Raw genomic sequence first — 24,818 nt, 5'->3', positions numbered from 1 at the left:
AAATTGTCCCACTGATCTTAATGACCAGTCAACACAGACTGAGATGAACTTTACAGTGAAATAGACAAAGAAAAGAAAAAAGCAAATAAACAAATAAAACCTCATAGAGAATATATGCGGTAAATTTGAGATTATATATAACATTTCGCATTTTCTAATGTTAATGTTTGCCTAATCATTCAAGCTTCAAAAAGTGCATTTAGAATCTTGCCTAAATCTTTTGCATACCAGAATTGCTTCTTTCATCAAGCAGACATAGAAATTTTATGAAACAGTTTAAAAATTAAACTAAAGTTTTAGTGTGACATTGAGACAAATTGATCCATATATAGCATTCAAAGCAATCCACTCCCCATCATTTCCATCAGTGTGAAGAAGGTAATCCAGGTGCTTCCTTTATAACACAACTTTTCAGAGTTGTGTATATCACAGTGTATAGCAAGACTCACCATTCTGCCTTTGAAATCCACCACAGTATTTACCTGAACTATGCAGTTTATGGTGTTCTGTCAACACCCAGTTCTTCACATGTGCAGTCAGACAGAGCTTGACTCTATTAAAAATCTTTTTAAAAAATCCCTGCTAACTTTGGAGGAAAAGAAAAATTTTACTCTTTTACATTACCATGTTCTCAGAAGTCATCATATATTCAAACAGACTATGTCAAAAAATCTTACTCTATTAATAATCCTAATCCTCACACCACTAGGATTACTGTCCTTATGGAGGAAGCCCAAGAGATCCTCAATATGCAGAAACTCAATATCCGTTTATCGAACATATTTATGTTCTTTGTTCTTCCAGAGAGAAAGAACCTGTTTCTTTTGGTTTCAAATCCAAATACCTAGATGTAGACTACTCCTGTTGATTAAATAAATCTTGGAATAGTCTTTTCACCAGAACGCTAAATGTAGTCATATATCTTAATGCAAAGAGAAAGAGCAGTGTAATTATCTTGTAGAATTTTAGGCCAGACAAAAGGAAAGCTGTCAGGTAGTTTTGGTGTTGGGTATGGCACAATTTCAGTTTTGTATGGAACTAGATACTTCTACAATGCCAAAAAGAAATTGATAAAATATGTGCTTTTTTTGTGTATGTTACCCCTTAACACCACATTCTCAGCACAAAAACAGTGCAAAATTCCCTCAAAGGATTTCTTTATGGAAATAATGCTTTTTTTGCATCTATTTCCAAAGGCATTGCGGCTCACATTTTAGAATATATTGTGTAATTTCTTTCTGACTCTGACAAATGTTTCCTTCATTGTTGAAAATTATTCAAGTTAACAAAGGAACCAATGTATGGAGCTTTTGCAAATGCACGTATCTCTGTAAAGTTGGGTTTAATCACTTATTGATTCATCCAGTTTCCTCTACACTGCTTCCCAAAGCAGTTTTAATACTGAAAAGGAAAGAAAAATACCAAAGTTATGGTCTTAATGGCAAAGTCATTTGTGGTGATCAACTACCACTCATACAGTTTTGATGACAAATGACTTATAAAAGGTGATTTTGTCAAGAAGATAAAGTACTCATAGCTACATTTTGACACACAGGAAAAATTGCAATATGATTGTGGTTTCCATAAAGGTTACCCAAGTTTCTGAAGCAGACTTATAGATTCCTCTTCTGCATGATTGCCTCCACATTCTAGGTCCATTTTGCAGTTTTAGAAATACATTATCTGTATCATCTTTGCTATCAAACAAAAATGTTTCTGTCAAGCCAAACACTGGAACTACCCACAACGTGCCTCATTCGTGTTTAGTGCCTAGAAAAGAAAAACCACTCACCAAAGTAGTGGGTAGCCATATACATTTAAACATTGAGGAAAGAGGTAAATTGGGCTGATTTGTACACCAAACACTAAATTCTTAGCAATTCAGCTATCAGAGTTACACTCATTTACCTGAGAAGTGAGCCTTCCTGAAACGTTAAGAAATTAAAGGATTAATCTTCTTTGATTCTGTGTATTCTGCAGCCAGGAGAGACATATGAGTGCAGGACTCTACACAATCAGACTTTTCAATCAGTCTATAAACAAAGGCTGTGGGTGTGAAGGAAAGGAAAATAATGCAAGCTGTTTATCTTGAACTGAATGGGCTTCAAGTACAAAAAATTACTATTGCTTGAAGAGTATTTGTAATGTGAAAAAACACACAACTTTTTCCTCCATTTAACAAACTCCCTGAAAAAGATCTGGTCACTTGCTACACCCTGTTAGCTAAAAACTTGTGTTTGGTAAGTACACATGATCCTGTAAGCTATGGTGAATAAAACTAGATGGACAGAGACAAGGGAGAGGAGTACAGTAGACAGAATTATGTGATGGCTCTGTGCAGCACACAAGGGCACAGTGAATTTTTTGAGAACTTTCCTTGTAGGTAAAGTCAGTTCAAACACTTCCAATATTTTGCACCTAAGGAAAGGTCAGTCTGCACCCAAACAAGCAAATGTATTAAGAAATTATGTTCACTCATCAAAAACTCCAAAGAAAGTAGGCACGGCAACAAAAACATCATGTTTTGTGAATTTGTATAATGTTGTTAAGAAGTTGTCAAGGAAAGGCAGCAGGATGAAACTATGACATGGTGTAACTTTGTTTTGCACTTTGTTTCTACCCATTGTGGCTTTGAAAGAGAGCATGATTTTTCTCCAAGTTGTGCACCATAGGGTTAGGGAAACTTGACATCAAGTCCCAGTTTCATGACAGGCTTCCTGAGTTAACCTTAAGCCATTAAATATCTTCACAGTTTATTCCCTAATTAGGAGGATGATTACTATTTCCATAGTTGGCACCATTTAAATACAATGAAGGTATTTTCATCTATGTAGAGTTATTATTTTTTTTGGTGTTACCACAGGGCAGTGATTGATTGGCATCACCCCTTCTGCTGTAAACAAGACATTTTTTGTGGGTGCGTGAGTGCCTTCACTTCCCAAATCAGACTTTCATTAAAAGGAGTGAGAAAGAGTGAGGGAAAGAAAAGGAAGAGACAGAAAGAGGGAGGGAGGGAAGGAAAGAGAGAGAGAGAGAAAAGAAGAAGAAAAAGAGAAAAAATAACAAGAACAAGAACAGAGTGAATTGTTTGCTGAGTGCATTATGAAATTGAACCATCAGCTGGTGAGATTTAGTTCACTAAAAATAAAGAAGTAAATGACAGAAAACTTTGCTGAGGTAGTACCTGGACCTCAGAACATAAGAAAGCTTTTGTTGCCTGCCTCCAAAGGCAAGAGACAATTCACAGATGTGCAAGCATTTGATGATATTTTAGAGGACGCAGTCTGGTACAGTTGTCACAGCTCAGTCTTTCAGAGATTGGTTTGTAAATCTCAAAGATGTGACGTACCTTTGATGCACCTTAGTTAACCCAAACATTATAATACTTTGTCCTGATTTACAAGTCTTGACAATATCAAACTCTCCTGGTTTCTGCTGGGATAGAATTAATTTCTTCTCAGTTTTACAGTGCTGTGTTTTGGATTGGAATTAGAATGGTGTTCCTAACATTGATGTTTTTGTGGTTTTGGTAAGTCATGTTTATCCTAAGTCAAGGACATTATTTTCTTGTCTCATGTCTTCCAGTGAGGAGGTACACAAAAGAAGCTGGGGCAGGTGACCCGAACTGACCAAAGAGATATTCCACACCATCCAATGTCATTCCCAGTATATAAACTGGGGGGAGTTACCTGGGAGCATGGCCTATCTGCATTTGGGAAAGGGAGTCTGGCATCTGTGGGTGGGCAGTGAACAATTGTGAATCACTTGTTTTCCCTTTTTATTATCATTATTATTATTTACCACTATTATTGTATTTTACTTTATTTTCAATTATTAAAATTTTCTTATCTTAGCATACAAACTTTGCTTTAATTCTCCTCCCAATTCCACCAGGGTGGGAATAGAGGGAGGGTTGAGTGAACGGCTGCATGGTGCTTAATGTTCAGCTTTTCTAAAATGACAACACAAACTTTTCTTCTTTTTGGTAGAAATATATTTTGCATTGAAAGAAAAGCAAGAAATGTATGGGAAATTTCTGATCGGTGTAACAGTAACTCAGGCTAGGATTACTGATTTGCTTTTTTTAAAATGTTTGGGGGTTGGGATTTTTTGGTACAGAAATAGAATATAATTAAATTATTTCTCTACATGAATATCTAATTCTTTTCAGTCAATTGCACTCTTTCATCCCCCATCCACATAAGCATCTACATGTCATTCCCTTATTCCCCTGAAACCACAACTGCCTGCCTCTGCAGGACTGAGTTACCAGTACTGTTAAAGGACTTAATACAGGTTCTCAAATTACAGTTTAAAGATTGTCTAGTGTGGCATTTACCCACCTCATTTTACTGGATTAGGTCATCATCAGAATTTTCATCAAGTCCCTTTTCACTAGTATTTTCTGACAATTTCCATTTTCAAGACCTATATAAATGGCATAAAATAAACACAATATAATAAAGTAAAATAAATAAAATAATAAAAACAGACAATGAGGGAGGAGGATAAGTTATAGACAATAGTAAAATGAGTGATTAACAGGAGTAGTGATTCATAATGCTACATTTTAGTGGTTTTACTGCGTAGAAGAAAAACCATAATTACATTAGCAGCAAACTAAAAATATTTTAGAATCTTTTAGAAGAACAATATTCAAACACCAAAACCACATAATGCTGCTCAGCTTGAAGTACTTCCCAATACAGGTTAAAAAGAAGGATCAGGAGGTTGCAAAAATTGTCATGTGCCCTTCATCAGAACAGTGATCCGTCTAAATAACAACCACAGGACAACAGGCAGCCAAGAAAACACAGCAACCCCCCCTGAAACCAAGTTGTGCAGGACTGTGTCATTGACACTATTAAGAAGCAATATAATTTATAATTTCTAAAGGACATCATGCCTATTTCAACCCTTATTTCAGCATCCTTCCCTGACTCCCCAAGTGCATTGTGGACTATTATGATGCTTGCAATTTAATGCATGTAACAAACTGCTTACAAGCATAAGATCTTAGAACACCCTGTGCTTATTCCCACCAGGGCCTCTGTTGGGGTTCCTCCCCCCCTGCCATGGAGCCCTGGGAGAGGGGCCCTGGGAGAGACACATGGAGTTTCCCTACTCCCTGGTCAGCCTCGTTCCCCATTGGTTGTTTTGTGTTCCCCTGCGCAGGAAAGGACCCTCGGGTCCCGTGATTACCGCAGTTCCTCGGCAGATCTTCAGCCATGCGGCTGGGGAAATAAACATCTCTCTGAAAATACCTACCAAGAATCGGTCCTTATATTCTTTTCCACAGGCCTTGTTGTCTGATACACATGTTGCAGTATCCCCACTGCAACAAATGGTTGGAGAATGCTGGCAAGACACCGATCCCTGGGGACAGCGACTGTGATTTGTGAGTAAACTCTGGATTTCTCTTCTTGTTTTTGTTTTGCTCTTCCATCTCTAAACTATGGAGGAACTGTGGAAAAGCACGTGGCTCTCCGAGCCGCATATGGACATTTATCTTAAACTTGAAAAGATTCTTGAACAATGATTTGTAAATTTTAGCTTAATTCAGGCCCAAAAGGAACCGAAACGCTTCCTGGCATGGTTGTTTAAGAAGTTTTTCTACGTTTCGTGGCACTTGATTCTTACCAAAGACTTTTGGAAGAATGCTTGGACACAGTTAATTTCTGAGTCAAAATATATGCCGATGGAAGAATATTTTCGTGAATATTATTTAGTTACCGAGACTGTTGAGCAATGTCAGCTGTGTCCTGGCGAAGGGAAGCCTGGCGCAGGGTCCGTGCGGCCCAGGCCACGTGCACCGAGCGCTCTGCGAGCAGCAGCGAGGCAGTTCCCGCGCGCGGGCGGAGCCACGCGAGCCGCAGTGTCAGTGGCGGAGCGAGGCACGGCGGGAGCAGCGCGTGGTGGAGCGAGCCCCGTGAATGCCCAGCCGAGAGGGGCGGCGGCGGGCGGCGGTGGCGGTGGAACGGAGCCGCGCTCAGCCGAAACGCGCGCTGGAGCAGGGCGCGGGGGAGTCGTCGCTCGGGGGCCCGGCCAAGACGTGAGCGTGACGCCCGGCAGCAGCAGCGCAGCTGTGACCAGAAGCAGCAGAGGCAGCGGAGCGCAGCCCCGAATGCAACCCCGGGAAGCCGAAACCTGCTAACTAATTTTTTCACCTTGTTTTCCAGTGAAAGATAAAATCAATATCTCTAGTTCCACACTTTGCCATAACCTCCACACACTGCCACCAAAGAAGGCCAGGAAAGGGAGTGTAACTATGATTAGGCACCTATATTTTTAGAGATTTATCCCTTGTGTCAAGGCATCAAAGCTGTCTTTAACTTACCTCTATACCAGCTATAGGGAGCAACCAAGCAGCAGTAGCCTCGACTTTGAAATGGACAAGTTTTTCCTCCAGTTAGGCTACCATTTTCTATCTGAACTGGGTAGTATGGTAGTCCTTACACAGCACTCATTTCAGACATTAGCATCACAGAGTTACTTCTGGCCCTACTTGATTTTGGGCTCCCATGGGAACAAGTCTAGTCTGACTTCAAGCACACTTCTCCATAGCCTTTTGCTGGGGATACCTTTGTTGGTAAGTTGGAAGTCAACAGCAATGAAAAACACTGGTCAAAAGTCATTAAAAATGTGTGATTCCTTTATCATCACTGCTCTCTGCAATGTTAATAGCCTGCATCCTGATGTAACAGAAGTGACACCAGTCCTCACTTCCCTTGAAAGGACAGCACACTCCTGAACACAAGACACTGAAAGTTTTGTGTATTTTCTTTTTTTTTCAGATGGTAGAAGCTCATCCTGAGTGCCAACACGTCTACCTGTCAACAAGTATATATTCTCTTAGAGCAGAACTACTGGGCTCAAACATGCTTCTTTGGGGAGCTCAGGGATACCTCTAGATAACAGTGCAGTGAGGTGCATCCAGCCAGGCTTTGAGTAAGAATACTCTGGTATGAGTGCCTGAGTCACAGCCCCTACCTGGCCTTTCCTACACTCATCTAACACACCCCTAAATCATGATAATAGTAATCCCCTATGTACCCCTTCTTCAAGGAGTTCGTGCTGGGAGCCCACTCACACAGGTTTGAGAGGTAGTTCTAAAGAATGGCAAAAGTTTTCATGACTCAAAAGAGCTATGCATTATTCTATTCTAAACTAGGAAAATTTACTTTTTAAAAAGCAAAACCCTGAACAACTTAATCCAACAGTGCTGAGGCAAAGTATTGGTTTATAAACCACCCCACTGACCCCCCCCAGATACTTGCTCTAAGCATTGGTCCCAGGCAGAGCAGTGGTGTGTAACCCTTTGCATCAAGCACTGTACCTTTCCTGATTAGTGTCTTTATCTCACCCTTCAAACCCTGGCTGACAGCTGTTTCCTCCCTGCAGTCTCTCTGTAGAAGCAACAGGCTTCTATCTCCTTGCCAGAAATCCACCTACTTGCCTCTCAATAAAACCATCTCAGGTGCTCTTCTGAGTTTGCCTAACAGGAGCAGTCACCCTTCCTTAACTGAGCTGCTCTTTTTGTAAAGGCACACAGCATATTGCAAAGGATAAGGAAACAGAAGAGAAAAATGAGCTACACCAGAGACAGCCAGGTACTACAGAGACAGCTGCCTCATCTAACTGAGGTGGGCTGATCCCAGCAGATCCCTGCAGAATATCTCATTATTGCATATAAATATCTCAAAGAGAGATGTCAAGAGGAACATGCCAAACTCTATTTAGTGGTGCCCAGCATCAGGACAAGACGTAATGGCCATAACCTAAGCCAGAAGAAGTTCCACATCAACATGAGGAAGAACTTCTTTACACTGTGAGTGGCAGAGGACTGGAACAGCCTGCTCAGGGAGGTCATGGAGTCTCCCTTTCTGGAGTCATTTAAAAACCCACGTGGACATGGTTCCTGAGTAACCTGCTCTAGGTGACCCGGCCTTGGTGGAGGTGCTGGACTGGATGATCTCGAGAGGTCTGTTCTGTGATTCTGTGATCACAATACTGTGATTCTGTGAATATTGGGGCAGATGGAAGTGCTCTACAAACTCAACAAGATTGCAGGTGACACCAATTAAGTGGTGCAACTGTCACACCTGAGGGACAGGATGTCATCCAGAGGGATAGCATACCATCCAGAAGGACCTGGACAAGCTGGAGAAGTGGGTCCATGTGAATCTCATGACAGACAACAATGCCAAGTACAGGTCACCGCACCTGGGTCAGGGCAACCCCTGGCATCAGCACAGGCTGGGGATGAACACATCGAGAGCAGCCCTGCCCAGGAGGATTTGAGGGTGCTGGTGGGTGAGAGGCTGGACATGACCCAGCCATGAGCACCCACCCACAGCCCAGAAAGCCAAATGTGTCCTGGGCTGCATCCAAAGCAGCGTGGGCAGCAGGGGAGGGAGGGGATTCTGCCCCTCAGCTCTGCTCTGCCCTGGGGAGGCCCCACCTGGAACACTGCATCCAACTCTGGGGTCCCAGAACAGGAAGGACATCAATCCATTGCAATGAGTCAACAAGAGTGCCATAAAAATTCTGAGAGGGCTGGAGCACCTCTCTTATGAAAACATGCTGAGAGAGTTAAAATTGTTTAGCCTGGAGAAGAGAAGGCTCCAGGGACACCTTATTAAAGCCTTTCAGTACTTATTGGGGGCTTATAAGAAAGATGGGGACACACTCATTATCAGGACCAATAGGGCAAAGGGCAATGGTTTTAAACTAAAAGAGGATAAATTCAGACAAGAGAGAACGAAGAAATTTTTTACAATAAGGGTGGTGGCGCAAAGAAAGTGGTTGTCCATAAAGGTGGAGATGTTCCCATCCCTGCAAAGATTTAGGGTCAGGCTGGATGGTGTTCTGAACAATCTGATCTAGTGGAAGATGTCTCTGGTCATTTCATGGGCATTGGAGTAGATGACCTTTAATGTCCTTTCCAACCTAAGCCATTTTATGATTCCTGTGAAATTAAGCTCCTAATCATTCATCAGAGAGGACAATTTTTTCAATGGCTGTCAAAAAAGCAGAGACATCTTCTCTATAGTTGTGACATGAAGGCATATTTTCACTGTGGAAGAGAGCAGTAGCACATGCTAGTCTGTTGTTTGGGGCACTTGAGTTTAATGTGTAAAGTTCAAAAGCAGAATTCACACTATCAGTCTGCCATATTCCCTTTTGAATACAGAATTAAAATTTGCATAAATAAAATCAAAGAAGGCAAAGTTCCAACTCCCACCAATGGCAATGTTTGCTTGTGAACCCTTTTCGCCTTTAAAGTCTTTCCTTTGCATAATGTAGAAAATAGGTTCTGCTTTACTATTAAACTGTTCAAAAAACTAGAAGCTGCACAAAATCTCTCAAAATTATCATTAAAATACAGAACATTTCAAATGTGTTTAGAGGTTAACAGAGGTTCATTAACAGTTTGGGCAAACTAGAAATATTTTAACAGTAGCAAATAAACTCACTGATTTTAAAATGAGCTCATACTTACTTGATTTTAGTGATTAAGCAAAGGAAATGTTATTTCTTGTCTGATCCTGAAGATTTCTGTGGAACAAAGCTGTGAAGGAAACCCATACTCTCCCTTGTTACAAATTCTTTGATGAATCCGAGCAAGATGGAATCACTGAAAGGCTCAGTATTTCTGTGCTGAATGTCATTTCAGTGTCATTTTGTGGAACATTGATCTCAGAGGAGAAGATAATAAATGGGAAGGATCTTTTTTAGAAAAGGACATGACCAAATTTCGTTAATCAGGGAAGATTAAATCTTTAATCTTTAATCTGGAGCTTCATCTAGGTGTCTTTCCAGGAAAAAAACCCAAGGTTTTCCAGCACATTTTATGGGCCACATCCCTAAGCCCATTAGGTTCAGCAGAGTTCATATGTTTCTGCCATCAACTTGTTGCTATCCAGGCTTTCAGTCTTATGTCTTTCTGTTGTAGGACTTTCCATCTCATCTAGTGCCAAGCTTCATGGTTCCAAACTTTGTTTCATCATCCCTTTTCACTCAGATGAAGGAACAGGTTCTGTGTTGCCCTTTCACTGGCGGCTCAGCCATCCGCATCTCAGGGAGCAGCAGCCAAGAGCAGAAATGGCCATGCAGAGAGGAGAGACATCACTGCAGAGAAAAACCAGTGTGGTCTTTACATGGGCAGCACCCTTCTGCTTTCTCTCCATTGCCTTTGCTGCTTCTGACTGAAACAAAAGAAAACAACTGTACAGCTCAGGCACGGGAGACACTAACCATTTTGGCCTCACTTTCCAAAGCAATAAAATGAGTACTAGCCCTAATGAAAAACTACTTCTCTAAAGCTTATTAGAGTTGAGTATAACCTTTCCAGTAACCTGGACAGGTTATGAGTCAGAGCTTTTACTGACCAGTGCAGAATGTAATGGACCTAACAAAGCAATCTGACTACAGACATGAAACTGCTTAGAGAAATTGCACAATCTAGAGCAATTGAATGGCCACATTTTTCAGATACAGAAGTATGCAGAGTGAAAGGAGGGAACAAAATAACCATTAGGTAGAGCTTTTTTGTTTCTAAATTAATTTTATTGACTTTTTCCTGATGTTAGCCTCTTACCATTGCAACTTTTTTTGTCCTCTCTGTCCTTTATCCATTAAATGGTCTGTTTTGATATTATGACACTGATTTACAGTTGATAATTATCTTGGTTTAATGGGTCTAAGGTCACTTGGTTTAGTGTTTGTCATTAACAGGGCCTGCCTGTACAATATGCCTTTGGCTGAAAAGAAGTTTATCACTCCATAAAAATGTCCTCAGCTAAATAAAAAATATATTCAATACCCCCATTCTCTTATGATTCCAGTTTTTTACATTTGGGGTGAATATTTACATTCCAGAAAGAAGAGAGGCTGCTGTCTCAAAACCTTTAGGTCTCCCTATAAATACGATATAATCATTTATAAAATGCTGTTTGGCCACAATGACCCCCTAGTGACCTAGTACAACTTACAATTAAAGCCAAGATTGTTTAGTAAGTTTGCCTGACAAGATTGCTGAGTGAGTTTGCCTTTTGAGATGAAAGAAAGGTCCCTTTCGTACATTCTTGTCAAAAGTTATCTAAAAGAACAGAACAAACACAACATTCATCCCCAAAGGGAAGAAGGAGGCATACAGATGCATGGATCTGTGTGCCTCTGTTTGTGTTTGGGTCACCGTCTGTATGAGAAGAGCATTGTTTGCATATTACAAAAAACTTAGTCCTTTTTCTTCTTTCTGTTTCTAAAACATCACTACTAAATCCAATTGAAATTTATACTGCAAGATGGCACAACTTGGTCTAAAATGAACGTCAATAAAAGAAATAATCTGACCCAGATAATCAGCTCATTCTAAACTCCATCCTGCCTGTACTTTCAGGTCTTTGGACTAACTTGAGTGTGCTACAGGTAAGATCAAATTGGCTACTGCGGGACTGACAGCCAACTTATTCAAGGATCTGAAAAAAACCCCAAGACTCACAAACATTCCATAAAATTAAGACTTTATACTCATCTCTATCTAATTTCCATGACCTTTAGCTTTTTTTAAACACAATATAGCACCACAGCATTGGAAGCACATCTCCCTGGCAGTCATCGTGAACCGAAGCTGTCAGATCAAGTATAGCAATTATTATATCACTACAGGTAGGGGCATGGTCTATGTGCTCTGATTGATGCAGCCACTGTAGTACATAGGCTGCTTAATAGGCAGCTTTTCCCTCTCTTTATTCCAAGGACTGTTGTCCACAAAGGTTCTGGGCATCTGGGGAAATTTCTAGGTCAGAATTTAGAGATGTCTATATCAAGCCAAATCTTGTCCAAGTACTAACTTCTCCACTGAAAAGTCATTCCGATTCTTTTTCCTAAGTAAGTAAATATTTTGATTTCTTCCTCAAGCTCAGTATCAATGAAAAAATTTTAAGTGCTTTTCTTCTGAAGTTAGGATTTTCCCTCTATACACAAAATTGTAGCCAAAAGCAAAGGTATATGAATTACCATATTAATAGTAACACTGCCTAGTGCGTACTGCTGTGCCTTATGTTTGGAGAGCCAGGCCATTATGACTTGTCTCATGCTGGAATAAAAAAAGCATGACCTTGATGGAAATGAAATGACAGTGCCATGTTTAATCAAACTTTCATAACCTTTTTCTGTTGCTCCTATGCAATTTTCCTAGCTCAAAAAATGTTCTGAAGAGTTTATTAGCTGAAATATTTTGTTTCAAATAAAGATTTCTGAGGAAAAGTTAAAATCAGCAACTTACGAAGAAAATAGTTATTTACAAAGTAAATAGCTGATTTTAACAGCAGTATCTATGCCTTACTAAGCATCCAAAAAAATTACTATAAACGACTCCCTAGATCAGGGGTGCTCTGAGTAAATCAAATGTGTTTCAGTTGAGAACAGTCTTCTTCTCCACAGATATCCATGAAAAATACCTGTGAGAGTCTCTGGAGTATTTACAGAAAAATCAGTATAAACATGGACTGTGAGATTTTCCATCTGAGCTCATCAGAAAAAAAAAAAAGCTGTACATAGATGAAGTATTTAAAGGAATTATTTTATGAGCAATATGTAAATGAAATAAAAACATGACTACCTGTGAGCAATTCAAGCAGAAACACACAATAGAATTAATATACACAGGCCTTTTGGAGTTTATTAGCTTTATAATTTCTTCAGCCCATTGCAGGAAATGCAGGACACAGTACTGAAACCATAACCTCTAGCTTCCATAGTTCCAGCACATGTGACACAAGAAAGAGTTTGTTTCATAAAGCTCAGTCATGATACCATCCTTATGTACTGACTTACTACCTCTTGATGAATTTACAGAATTTCCTCACAGACTATGAACAATAACAGTACAAACTTCCTCATTTGGACAGCTAGAGCAAAATACTTGTCTGTTCTGGTCCTTTCACTTAATATTCACTCAGCTTTCATATTGTTTAAAAGCAAAAGAATTATTTTACAAGAAAAGACAGAAAAACTGATTAAATCTATTTCTTTCCAGTTCAGAAATATTAAATATTCTTGAGTCCCAATGCTGTATTTTTATTAAAGAAAAGTAAATGCTTGGGGTTTTTTTCAAGTTGTTACTATTGTCAATACGTATACATGTCAGCTGAATAACCTGACACATATAGCAAAAAAAATTTCACCAAGATATGTGTTCAGCCAAGCTTGTGCCTGGTTTTGGAATAATTCCATCAAAACTTGGGTCAAAGTTTCAGTTAAACAAATTGCCCCTATGAATACATGTTTCTTATAAAATTGCATTTTATCATGGAGTGGGAGATGACTCGACACATCATGAAGTCTGTCCACTGAAGGTTTGTCTACAGACCTGACTAGGAAAATTTACATATATATATATAGATATGTATATGAATAAGCCAACCAAGCATAATTTATGCCAGCTCCAAATATAAGGTAGAAATGTATGATTAACAGCTGTTTCAAAAAACAGTGTGCAAGGAAGTGAAACTAAGTACAAGTTGCTTACTCAGAGAACAGGGTACAGCATCATTTCATGACAGACAGCACACCCACCACTGCACAGAAAAACTGCTCCAATATGGTATTGACCAATGGGACATGACAGACCAACACAAAGGGGCACCTCAGAGAGTCATGGTTTTTAGTTCAACAGTATGTCAGGGGAAACTAATTCTTCCTTACAATGAGGAAATAAATCTTACTCAAAGCTCTAGAATTGAGTATAAAGTATAAAGATTTTAGAACAGGAAGATACTTCTAATAGCCATAAAAAGTCTTCCTTCTATATTGAGCCCTAGGACAACAGAAATTTTGCTGTATTTTCTACTTTTCCCAATGCAGTGATCCTGTGCAAATAATTAACACCTTTGATTTATTTAAACAGACATCATTTAGTGATCGTTCATGTCAATGATTTAATCCTGCATCCCATGAAGCCAGTAAAATTCCCAGAGGTAGCATTTTCTCCCTTGTTTCCCAGCAATCCTACCAGTCTTGACCTTTAGAAAAATGCACAGATGCATAAGAGGTAGAGAATATATTAATTTTAAAAAAATTATTAGAAATATATTGAAAATTTTAATTTAAACACAGCTCATTATTTTTTTATCTTGCTGTCCCAGTACAGCTTTGCCATTGTATAGGTACATAGCACAGAAAAAACAAGAAATAAGAAGCCTAACATTGCAACATAATGACCCCATGTTAAACTCAGCCAAAGACAAAAAGCAAACTGTGGTGTCATTTTATTTACAGTCATTTCAAAAGCACAGAGACTATCGTTAAAAAGCAAAAAAAGTAAAATTGTTTTTTCTACCAATTCACTGTTGTAGCAGGTTCAATTCGGAAACCGGGCAGAAACACCAATTAAGTGTAGTGGTTCGGTTCAAAATATCTATTACTTACTTACTTTCCTTCTGTGAGATAAGAATTAGGAGAAAGCAAAGCAGGCACAAAACTTAAACAGTTGCAGTACACAGAAAGAGTTTTATTACTAATAGAATTAAAAGTAAAGAGAAATAACAAGAAATTAAAGCAAACCCCCTCCCCTTTCCAGCACTTTCCTCCTTTTACCCCACTCACACAAAAGGTAACAGAACATGGGATTTTAGTCAGTGTTGCAGTTCTTGGTAAGTCTTTCTTATGCTTAAGGGAAAAAGGGTTTTCTTCAGCTGCACATGGTTCCCAAAGCGCCACCAACAGCAGACCCTCCCGGAAAGAAACAATCTGCTGTAGTGTAAAACATCTCTTCCATGAAAATGTCACAGTTCCTTCACACTGCCAAACATAGGCTATCACATGGGGTTATTAATCTTTTTAAGGATGACTTATTTTGGCCTGAACACAAAGTCTTTGTTCGCCACAAGTCTCTGAAAGCCTCTCAATGCTTCTATCTAGCCTGGCATAGGCACTCTTAACAATTTTCACAGGCCACACGTGAATTTTCCATCCCCCCATGTACTTCAAATGGATTAAAGAGGCAAACAGTTTGTGGTATTACAGTTTCTTACCACGGCATGCAAGAAGGTTTTTTAAGCTACGCACGAGAATCGCGGCACCGCCCTCTTTTCTCCCGTCGCCATTTCCAGCTCCGTCTCACGGGACTCACTTTCTCCTTCTCTCTGACTCTGAAGCCGTCAAATTGAAGAGTATTCTTGTTCAGGCTTTATGGTGGAGAAAGCCTCGCTCCCTCTGTGCTGCTGGCTGCGTGGTGTCTTCTTCAGTTCAGCACAAAGTGTGCTGGCTGCAGACAGGAGGCTACGCCGGCTCCTGTTGGCTCTGCCGGCTCTGCGTGTGGAGGGGAGAGGGACCCGCCAGTCCCAGGAAGCTGCCCCGGATGGATTTATAGCTGTGTGTCAGTCCATGGCTGGTTTAGCTGTGTGGCACTCCATGGCTGGGTTTGAGCTGTGTGGCAGTCCATGGCTGGGTTTAGCTGTGTGGCAGTCCATGGCTGGTTTGAGCTGTGTGGCAGTCCATGGCTGGGTTTAGCTGTGAGCAGTCCATGGCTGGGTTTAGCTGGCTGCAGTCCATGGCTGGGTTTAGCTGTGTGGCAGTCCATGGCTGGTTTGAGCTGTGAGCAGTCCATGGCTGGGTTTAGCTGTGTGGCAGTCCATGGCTGGTTTGAGCTGTGTGGCAGTCCATGGCTGGGTTTAGCTGTGTGGCAGTCCATGGCTGGGTTTAGCTGTGTGGCAGTCCATGGCTGGGTTTAGCTGTGTGGCAGTCCATGGCTGGTTTGAGCTGTGTGGCAGTCCATGGCTGGTCTGAGCTGTGAGCAGTCCATGGCTGGGTTTAGCTGTGCGGCAGTCCATGGCTGGTTTAGCTGTGTGGCAGTCCATGGCTGGTTTGAGCTGTGAGCAGTCCATGGCTGGTTTGAGCTGTGAGCAGTCCATGGCTGGTCTGAGCTGCCTGAGGCTCTGGAACAGTTTCCCCCCCCAGCGACCCAGGGTCTGTGCCACGGCATTGGGGAAAGGGGAGGGGGTAGGGGCCCCAGCCCAGCCTGGCAGAGCCCAGACATCTTCCATAAGGCGAGCTGGGACAAAAGACAATTCCCACCTTCTCATGTGGTTTAAATATATAAATTGGGAGAAGTATCATTAGTCTAAAAGACTGTCCATCAACTCAGGTTCAACCCACTACAACTATGGTAATAGGAATAGTAAAATTATGAAGGAGATAAGAATTGAGTAGAAGAAAAGCAAATTATCCATTTTGCTAAGCTTTGTGGACTGGCCTGCAGGAGACCCTGATTTTACGTCAGATTCTTCTACAAGCAGTAAGCAATCCTGATTGTTTTAATATTTACATCAAAAAGGAGGTAAAAAACTTATGAAACAAGTAAAAATTATAAGTAAATAAGTATAATTATAAAGATGTCATTATCAAAGTAATTATTCAATTAATATTAAAAACCTTTATTTAAAATTATTTTATAGAACAACTCCCTTATGTTTCCTTTGGATACTGTACACCAGAATCAAAATGCTTTCTAGTTGTACATTCACGGTAGAAGAATCTGCCCTTGAAATATTTTCTTAGGCAAATTTCTCACTGAAATCACCAAGCTATACTTATTTGTGTTTTAGTTCAGTTTCACTAGATTTTGGTTACTCCATCCCATACAACACAAATCATGGGATGCTTAATCTCTTTTTTCTAGACTTAGGGGCATTGAAAGGTCACATTATGGTCAAGAATTAACGAAGTTTGTGCATTGACTTGTTTTGGGTTATTTGTCTGCACCTGATATAACCTAGAAATTCTGCCTTTAAATTAATTTAGGAAAACTGTTGTTAGGTGAAAGAAAAGAAATTAATTTTTAAAATGTCATACCTTTTTTACAACAAATTCCAGTTTGGTATCATGAGCATATATCACTTCAATATTTTTGGATAAATAAATTCCACCAAGCAGTTTGCACCACACGACTGTTGCTGAGTGAATATTTTGTCTCTTTTTCTTGAACTGTGCACCCTGCTCGTTCTGTATTCTGGGGTGGTTTCGATGCCCTGAAGTGATGTGTTTTTCAGTGACACATCAGCATGTCAGTGGATACACCACAGAGTATCTGTGGAAACTCTGACAGGCTCTTAAATATAGCAGATGCCATTTACACTGCACTCATGTTCTCTGAGTATCTAAAGTAATCAAAGGACTGTAACAAATATACTTGAGACATTTTGCTAAAGGGCCTGCAAAGGCTTTCAGAGAACATGGACAGTTTCTGAAAGAACCAGGAGAAAATTTTTAATGAAGTAAACTTTTACTTCTTGCAAGACATCCACAATTTCTGCATAAAATACTGTTACTTAGACTGAAGGAAATTGTGTACTTCAGCTAAAATCTGATTCAAAAGAAGGGGGGGGAAGACCTGTAATGGGATTCTGTTCAGCTGGAATGTGTATATTTATTCAAGGTGAGCTTAGACCTAAAAATGGTACACTGAACAAAGCTATAATTAATGAATAATTTCCTATCAAAATTGATAAATGTTTTGAGCTCCATCTTAGTTTCTAAATACAGATTTGTTGAGGGTTTGGGTGGTAACAGAAGATTAATATATTCTACATAAATCATCCATAATTTAGTTCTTTAGTGTGATATCAAACTATTTATATTATATATTACAGCCAAAAGGCATAATCTGTTTTTTACTTGAACTGAGATATTAGTCATCATTCACAGAATATGCTTCTCTTACAGATGTCCAAAAATTCTTATATCACAATTTATGCTTACAATAACATACTATGAATCATCAGCTGAGTTACAGATCATCAAAAATAGAATTCACAGATACCACAGGTTGAAATATTTATGTGGGTGTGATGGTTTTTACTGGGGTAAAGTTAACTTTCTTCACAGTGGTTGGTATGGGGCTGTGTTTCAGATTTGTGCTGAACACAGGGTTGAGAATATACAGATTGTTTTGTTATTGCTGAGCAGGGCTTACACAGAGGCCTTTCCTGTTTTTCATACTAACATGGTGGTAAAAAAGTTGAGGGTGTGTGGAAGGTTGGGAGGAGACACAGCTGGGACAGCTGACTCCAAGTGATGAAAGCGATATTCCAGATTCTGACACCATGCTCAGTATATACAGTGGGGGGCAGAAGGAGGAAGGGGTGCACATTTGGAGTGATGATGTTTGTCTGCCCAGGTCACCATCCTACATGATGGGGCCCTGCTCTCCTGGAGATGGCTGAACACCTGCCTTCCATGGGATGTGGTGAATGAATTCCTTGTTTTGTTTTGCTTGTTTGCATGGCTTTTGCTTTCCCTACTAATGTGTTTTTATCTCATCCCACAAGTTTTCTGGCTTTTACCCTTCGGATTCCCTCCTCGATCCCGCTGTTGGGGGGTGAGTGAGTAGCTGGGGGGGGCTTGGCTGCTGGATGTGGTGAAACCACCGCAATGGGGGAATTATGTGTATGTTTTAATAAACCTCTACAGTTGAGTATAGAAATACACTCGAGTTTCTAGTTATTTTTAATACAATCTTTGACTGTTAGAAACAATAAGATGTACTTACTCTTTCATTCTTAATTCCCATTCTCCTCATCTGCTGTGCCACTAGGATAGACAATACAAGACTTCAGTGGCAAAGATTATTTGTATTGACTTTTTTTGTTCAATAAACCTGAACTCTTTTTTTCCTCTGTGAAAATCTCTACAAATACTGATGATTTTTTTAACCCTTGAATTTCATTTCTTAAGTTATGCCATGAAAATTTTCTGCAATTAATTCTTGGAATTTTACTTATTGAAACCAAGGAATTGCAGCACAGCTCTTGAGCATTTCACATCTAGACATGTCATGGAAAGATTTGTGCCATCTGCCTTGTAGAGTCCCTCTGATGAGGAATTCCCTAGTACAGCCTTCAATTGCCTTGCAAATTTAAGCAGGGACCTTCACAGAAAATCATCTTGTCTCACAAATTTTTATCAGTTCTCACTTTTACATTCAGTGAAAGTGTTGATCATTCTGACCACTTAGCCCCTTTTGTAAAAAGCACTATTTATGCATACACCACATGCCAAACAATGTTGTAAGGGGATTCACTATGCGAATTAATAACTACATGTTTATCCACAGAAATCTGAATAACAGCAGAAAACATCGGAATGCGTATGTTCATCTCTCCCTGAAAAATAGGCTTATGTTCTGGGCTTATTTAAACCCAAAGACTTAAAGGACTTTCAGTTTACTTGTTACATGTGAAAACTGAGAGGAATTCATCCTGCCCTTTATCCACCTTGCCAAAACATATAAGGTCTCATATGACCCAAACAGAGTCTCATGAAGCCAACAAAGCAAGAATTAAGAAGCATTTTACCATGACCTTACTGCACAGACTGGCTTTTGCATATTAGGCAATTTTTCTTGCACAGCAGGCAATCATCAGAAACGAGATGTATTTTCAGATTATTCTCCAACTTGTATATAACATTGGACCTTCTCTTTCTGCCACTTCTACCTAGGGCTCAAAGATGAAGTTTAGCCATTTCATCACTTTCTTCAGAGGAAAGAGGTGAGAAGCAAGTCTTATCAACAAGACTAGCAGATTCAAAGGAGGAATGATTTGAGTGGGACATGGTTATTTTACTTTGCCTTTTGTACTTCGTAATTTCTTCAGCTTACAATTTTTCAAATTTATTTGTTCTTTGAGTGTGTGGTTTTGCAGCTGCCAACAATGAAAACTTTCACTTTTCAACAAGCACAAAACAAGGCTTCTGTTAACACCTCCAACTAAAGGAAACAAAAGCTTTCCTGTGTTTTGTCAGAAAGCTGTTTTTTATCAAAACAAGGCAAGGTTGAGAAAAGAGAGGAGGATTTTTACCCTCATGTGTTAATGGTTCTGCTGAGATGTGGTTCTGGCATAACAACTGTGAATTACCTTTTGTTCTGTACTTCCATTTTTATTCTGGTTTTTCTCACCTCTTTTCTGTTACTTTACTTTGATTGTGTGTTCTCCCCATAATGTCACCCATCTGTCTCCACATTTATATCTTCCTTTTCCTTTTTTATTCTCCAAACCTGATGTGTATGAGTTGCTTGGTAAAGAAAGTTAACTGAAACCATGTACTCTGCACTGTAAAACTGGACAATGTATTTGAGATCAATTGTAGATTCTTACTGTCTGTTATAAAGCTTCAAAATGTGCAGAATAATGTGTAAAACTTATCAATAGAAAACAAGAAAATCTGAGCAAATATTTTCCATGGCTTTAGTGCTTGAAAGTCTTGGATACTCAATTCCTTCCACTATCTGCAATTTTTTCTGGATACTTTTTTCCATCCAGACCAAAAAAGTTAGCCACGACTTCCAGTTTTTCCATATATTTCCCACCCACACACCAGACACAGTTTTAGTATCAGTATGACTCAGCTTCCTAAGTAACTTGATCTCGCTCTACCATTCTCATTTGCTTTACTAATGGCATTTCTAAATTCTGCTTATATTGCAGATTTATGTGCAACTGATACACTGACTAACAGAGAAATCTTCCTGTCAGCTATTTTAAAAAGGTTTATAGCCTTGAAACAGGAACTGAGAAAAATATAAAAGACAGAGCTTTCCTCTTCTTTGCCTTTCTTGAAATGGCAACTGAACATTTCAGCTTTAGCATAAACATGCCTTTGCCATTTACCTAAATCCACCTAAAAGGTATTTAATTTCTTACCAACCTGTTAGTTTTTGGCACAATTTTTTGACAATTATTTAATAAAATCATGAAAATATATTTTTAGGCCTAACTAAGAACACAGTTATCCTTTTGACAACAAATATCTCCCAGTAATAATAATTTGGTCACTTACTAATATACTTTTCCAAACGCTTGTTATAGCATATCCACATGTGCTGTCTCAAGGCAAATTTGCTCCACCTTTACCAGAATTTGTTAGAATTGCACAAAATTCTGCACTGGACCACTTGTCCAGGTGAGACTGTAATGTGAAAACTGAAGTGACAGAGACATCAGAATATGTATAATTTCATCACTTTGCTGCAAAACTCTACAAGTTCAGGGTGGCTGAGGACAAGTACCCAAAGTTTTAAATCCATCACAGATGTAAAATCCAGAATATCAAATAAAGAAATGACCCTAATTTTTGAAGTAATACTAATATTTGAAGTCCACAAAAAACTTATTCTGCCATCAAGTGGAGTATTCTGATCTTGTCAGCTCCAACTTCCATGTGTATCAAACTTTGTGGCAGTATACAGTAAAAGATGCAGTCCTGAAGAGAAAATCAGCTCTCGTGGGAGAGTCTAATTGTTTTATTGCAATCATCTCAGGCGTTGACCTGACTTGTCAGTGTGGTAAGTGTATGCTCAGAATGAGCAGTCTATGTATTTAGGAAAAAAATTCACCCTGGGATTTTGAGCAATGTCGTATTTTAAACTGGAAGGAGCTCTGGTGCTTCATAATATGTCAACAATCTTATGGGCTTAACAAAGAACACAAGAACTTATTAGCTCTGTATGTGGGCAGCTGAGAGTCATTAGGGCTCTGCACAAAGAATAACGGAATATTTTTGAAAGTGCCTCTGGAAAAAAATCTAATTCAACTCTGGACTTAAAGCAGTATTGACTTTGAAGTGATATCTGCTACTCTGTGTTGTTTAGCTGAGCCCTGTGATTCTCCAGTCTCCCTGTGAATCCCCAGTAGCCCATAAAGTATCCATTAGCATGAGTGGAAAAGAGACAAATCTCAATAGCTGCTAAATGAGTTTGGACTACCAAAAAAAAAAAAAAAAAAATGTATCATCCATGAATGATGTGAGGTTCTTGATAACTTCCTAATGCAACTGCAAGTAGTAACAGAGCATTTTTAAGTAGCAAACTAGATATGGTCATGGTTGGGATTTTTCTGTTCATTTCTATTCATCTGTATTTGTGGACTTCACAAAATCCAAGATAGCCCATTTAAAACTACAAAACTGGTTTTTTTTCTGCTCTATCTGGTTTGTTTAAAAAGCAATTTGAGAGTAAGCCTCTGAATCCTACGTAATTCTATTCATTTGATATGGCAAACCTCAAAGTAAGTCTAACATCTTCTCTTGAAAGGACCAACCCTCCCGGGTATGCCCCACAGGTTATCTATTAATTCATGGTTATAGTTGAATATCAAACTATTTTAATTAATGTCTGTCTCAAAGGATTACTGTACAATACTCTAAAAGGAAAATGAAAACAAAAAGTTTCCCTGTAACCATTCATTCATGTTCTGACATCTAATGAATCTGTGGGGAACACACCCAACCCTAACAGTGTTGAAAAGACCTACTTCAATGGGATTGGAAACACATCTTGAAGAATGGTTATTCCTAGGAAGACAGAGAGTATAACTGGCAATGTTAAAATTAGTCATTTTTGCAATGTCTATTAGGGATAAATTGTAGCTATTTTTAGGTCATTTAACTGGAGCCATAACACATTACTAATATGGATTTTCCCTAGCTAAATATGAGCCATGAATCACATTTATATTTTACCTTTTTGTTTTATCTTGAACTTCATGAAATTTTACCTTAATATCTTGTCTGAAGGCAGAATTGACTCACAAAATCCAACAACTATCCCTTCTTACAAGAACAGTGACAGCTGCAATGACACAATAGATAATTCATTGTCAACATAAAAGTAGTTCCAGACCTTTCTAGGGATTCAAAAGTAACTTGGTTTTTGCCACTGTAGGTCTTACGGGTTCCTTGAAAGCTGGGGACACAAAGGCCTAAAAGGAAGTAAACACTTCTATTGGTTTATGCCAGCTGGGAAAGCTTGCTGGCATTGAAAAAGGCACTGTAAAACAGTGCTAAACTTGGATTACAACAGATGGGCATTCGGATCTGAGCAATGGACATAAGAAAATAAATATGAAGGCTGAGTTATCTCATACTGTAATTTTCCTTTCATTGTACATAACATATTTTGCTCAAGCAGACCATACATTGTTCCATAGTTCCAAGGTCTCCCAATTATTATTAATTTTAATAGGTCTCTATTACTATGCACATAAACTTCTTGCCACTATATGAATGGGAGACATATTTCTAGTGGTAAAATTTACTAGTGGTAAAAAAGAATCTAAAAGAAAGGGGAGAACCTTATTTACTTACAGAGACACAAAAAGTAAAAGGAATTTTCTCTCTTATGCATCCAAAGAATAAATTTGCTATTTCACTGTTTCATTTCTGTGTTTAAACTGGCTATGTCTCTTCATCTGTCTAGCAGATTTGACTGAAATGTTTGTTTTAAAAATCAATTTGAGTCAAAACCCAATGGAATGGATAATGAAGCACTAACAATCTAAACCAAAGCATAATATTTTTCAGTATGAAATAGTGGGAAAAAAACATAATCGTGTTTGGTAAATGGACCAGCAAATGTGTATAAAACTTACAGAAAACAGTAAAAAAAAAAAACAAAACAAAACAAAAAAAAAAAAAAAAAATCAGCATAAAAGGATGAAGGTAGCTGCAAAACACAGAAGATCTCACTGAAGTTTGAGGGGGAAAATTGTTTAATTTTGTTGTCTCCAAAGGTTGACTTTGCCTGTAACATTTATAAAATATTGAAACAGAAGAAAGAAAGTCATATGGATATAAATCCTGTGGCTTGTTTTATTTGCTTTTTGAAAAAGCTGCCATAAATCTTGGCCAAATAAGTCTGACAATTTTGGTCCTAATTCTTTCCTACCATTCAAAACATACATGATCCTAATAGTTATATCTAAGCAGATTGGCTTTTTTTTCTGTGATCTTCGTATCCAATGATCTACAGATTTACATTGGCAAAGTTAAACCAGCATTCCCCTCCCGTTCTGAAAGGCCTGTTTGTGTTTGCATGTGTGCAGATACATGCATACATGTGTCCGTGTGTGTGCCCACTCTCATGCTTGAATAATCACTTGAAATTTCAGGAGAAAGTTGAAGAAGAAAGTTCTAATGGAAAGGGAAAGGAAAAGCCTTGCAGAGGTTTTGGCAACTGACGAATCTCTTTTGTCGTGGTCCTTGGTTGTTCTTTTTACATCACACAGTGAATGAAATAACACACAGCATTTCTACAAATGGCTGTATCTGAGATAAGACTGACTAAACAACCACATGTAAGAGATGCTGCACTGGAGTCGCATGGAATGCTGAGCACTGTCAACAAGACAAAACACTGAATCTGTTGGCTGATTGTCTACTTTGTCAGGAAAAAGTTTTAAATCCACTGGAGAATTTTCAAAACAAGATTTCCTTAACAGAAAACTGTATTGTATATAGTTGTTATGGTGTCATTGAAAAGTGTTGATTGCATCAAGATGAAAGGAAAATGTTCAAAATAATTCAAGACAGAGCATATTGCAGCTTATGTCTTTGGAAATTTACATTCTATGTTTTATTCCAGTGTTCTAATTTAATGTATCATACTAAACAGCGTCACTAAAAGTGACAATATAAGGAAAACAAAAATATATAAAATTAGATGTTTCATTGAAATCACAGTTATTCCACTCTTTTTGTAAACTCTGTTCTGTTCCCTCATTGTTCTTGACTTTTAGATCCAGTAGAAAATGGCAATGATCTCTTATATGCTAGAATTTACTGCAGGGGTGAAACTTCATTTCATTACTAGCTCTAGTGAGAAAAGGGTTTTGAAAATTATTCACTCAATACATCTATGATTATTTTTAATAATTAATACTGTCCACAAGGGTCTCTAATGGCTCAGAACTCAAGGTCAAGATGAGCTCGTTTTCATTGGTCAGACATGTTACTTAGCAGAATTTTTGCTCCCTGACTAT

The 24,818-nt window shown here is 38.8% G+C and overlaps 1 long non-coding RNA gene across 2 annotated transcripts in view; it reads left to right on the top strand.

Moving 5' to 3' along the window:
• Positions 1-5,335, top strand: part of LOC120411548 — a 74,371-nt gene extending 69,036 nt beyond the window's left edge. Inside the window, exon 4 of one of the 2 annotated variants that reach the window (XR_005603939.1) lies at positions 5,300-5,335. This is a non-coding gene — a long non-coding RNA (uncharacterized LOC120411548). Of the gene's footprint in view, positions 1-3,585; positions 5,054-5,299 lie in introns of those variants that run through there. The other variant, XR_005603937.1, reaches the window with a different exon arrangement.
• Positions 5,336-24,818: the final 19,483 nt, after the last annotated feature.

This window comes from Corvus cornix, chromosome Z (genome assembly GCF_000738735.6).
Source record: "Corvus cornix cornix isolate S_Up_H32 chromosome Z, ASM73873v5, whole genome shotgun sequence".
In the NCBI taxonomy this organism is placed as follows: domain Eukaryota; kingdom Metazoa; phylum Chordata; class Aves; order Passeriformes; family Corvidae; genus Corvus; species Corvus cornix.
Note: the sequence above shows the minus strand (reverse complement) of the source record. Positions and strands in the feature narration are given on the sequence as shown.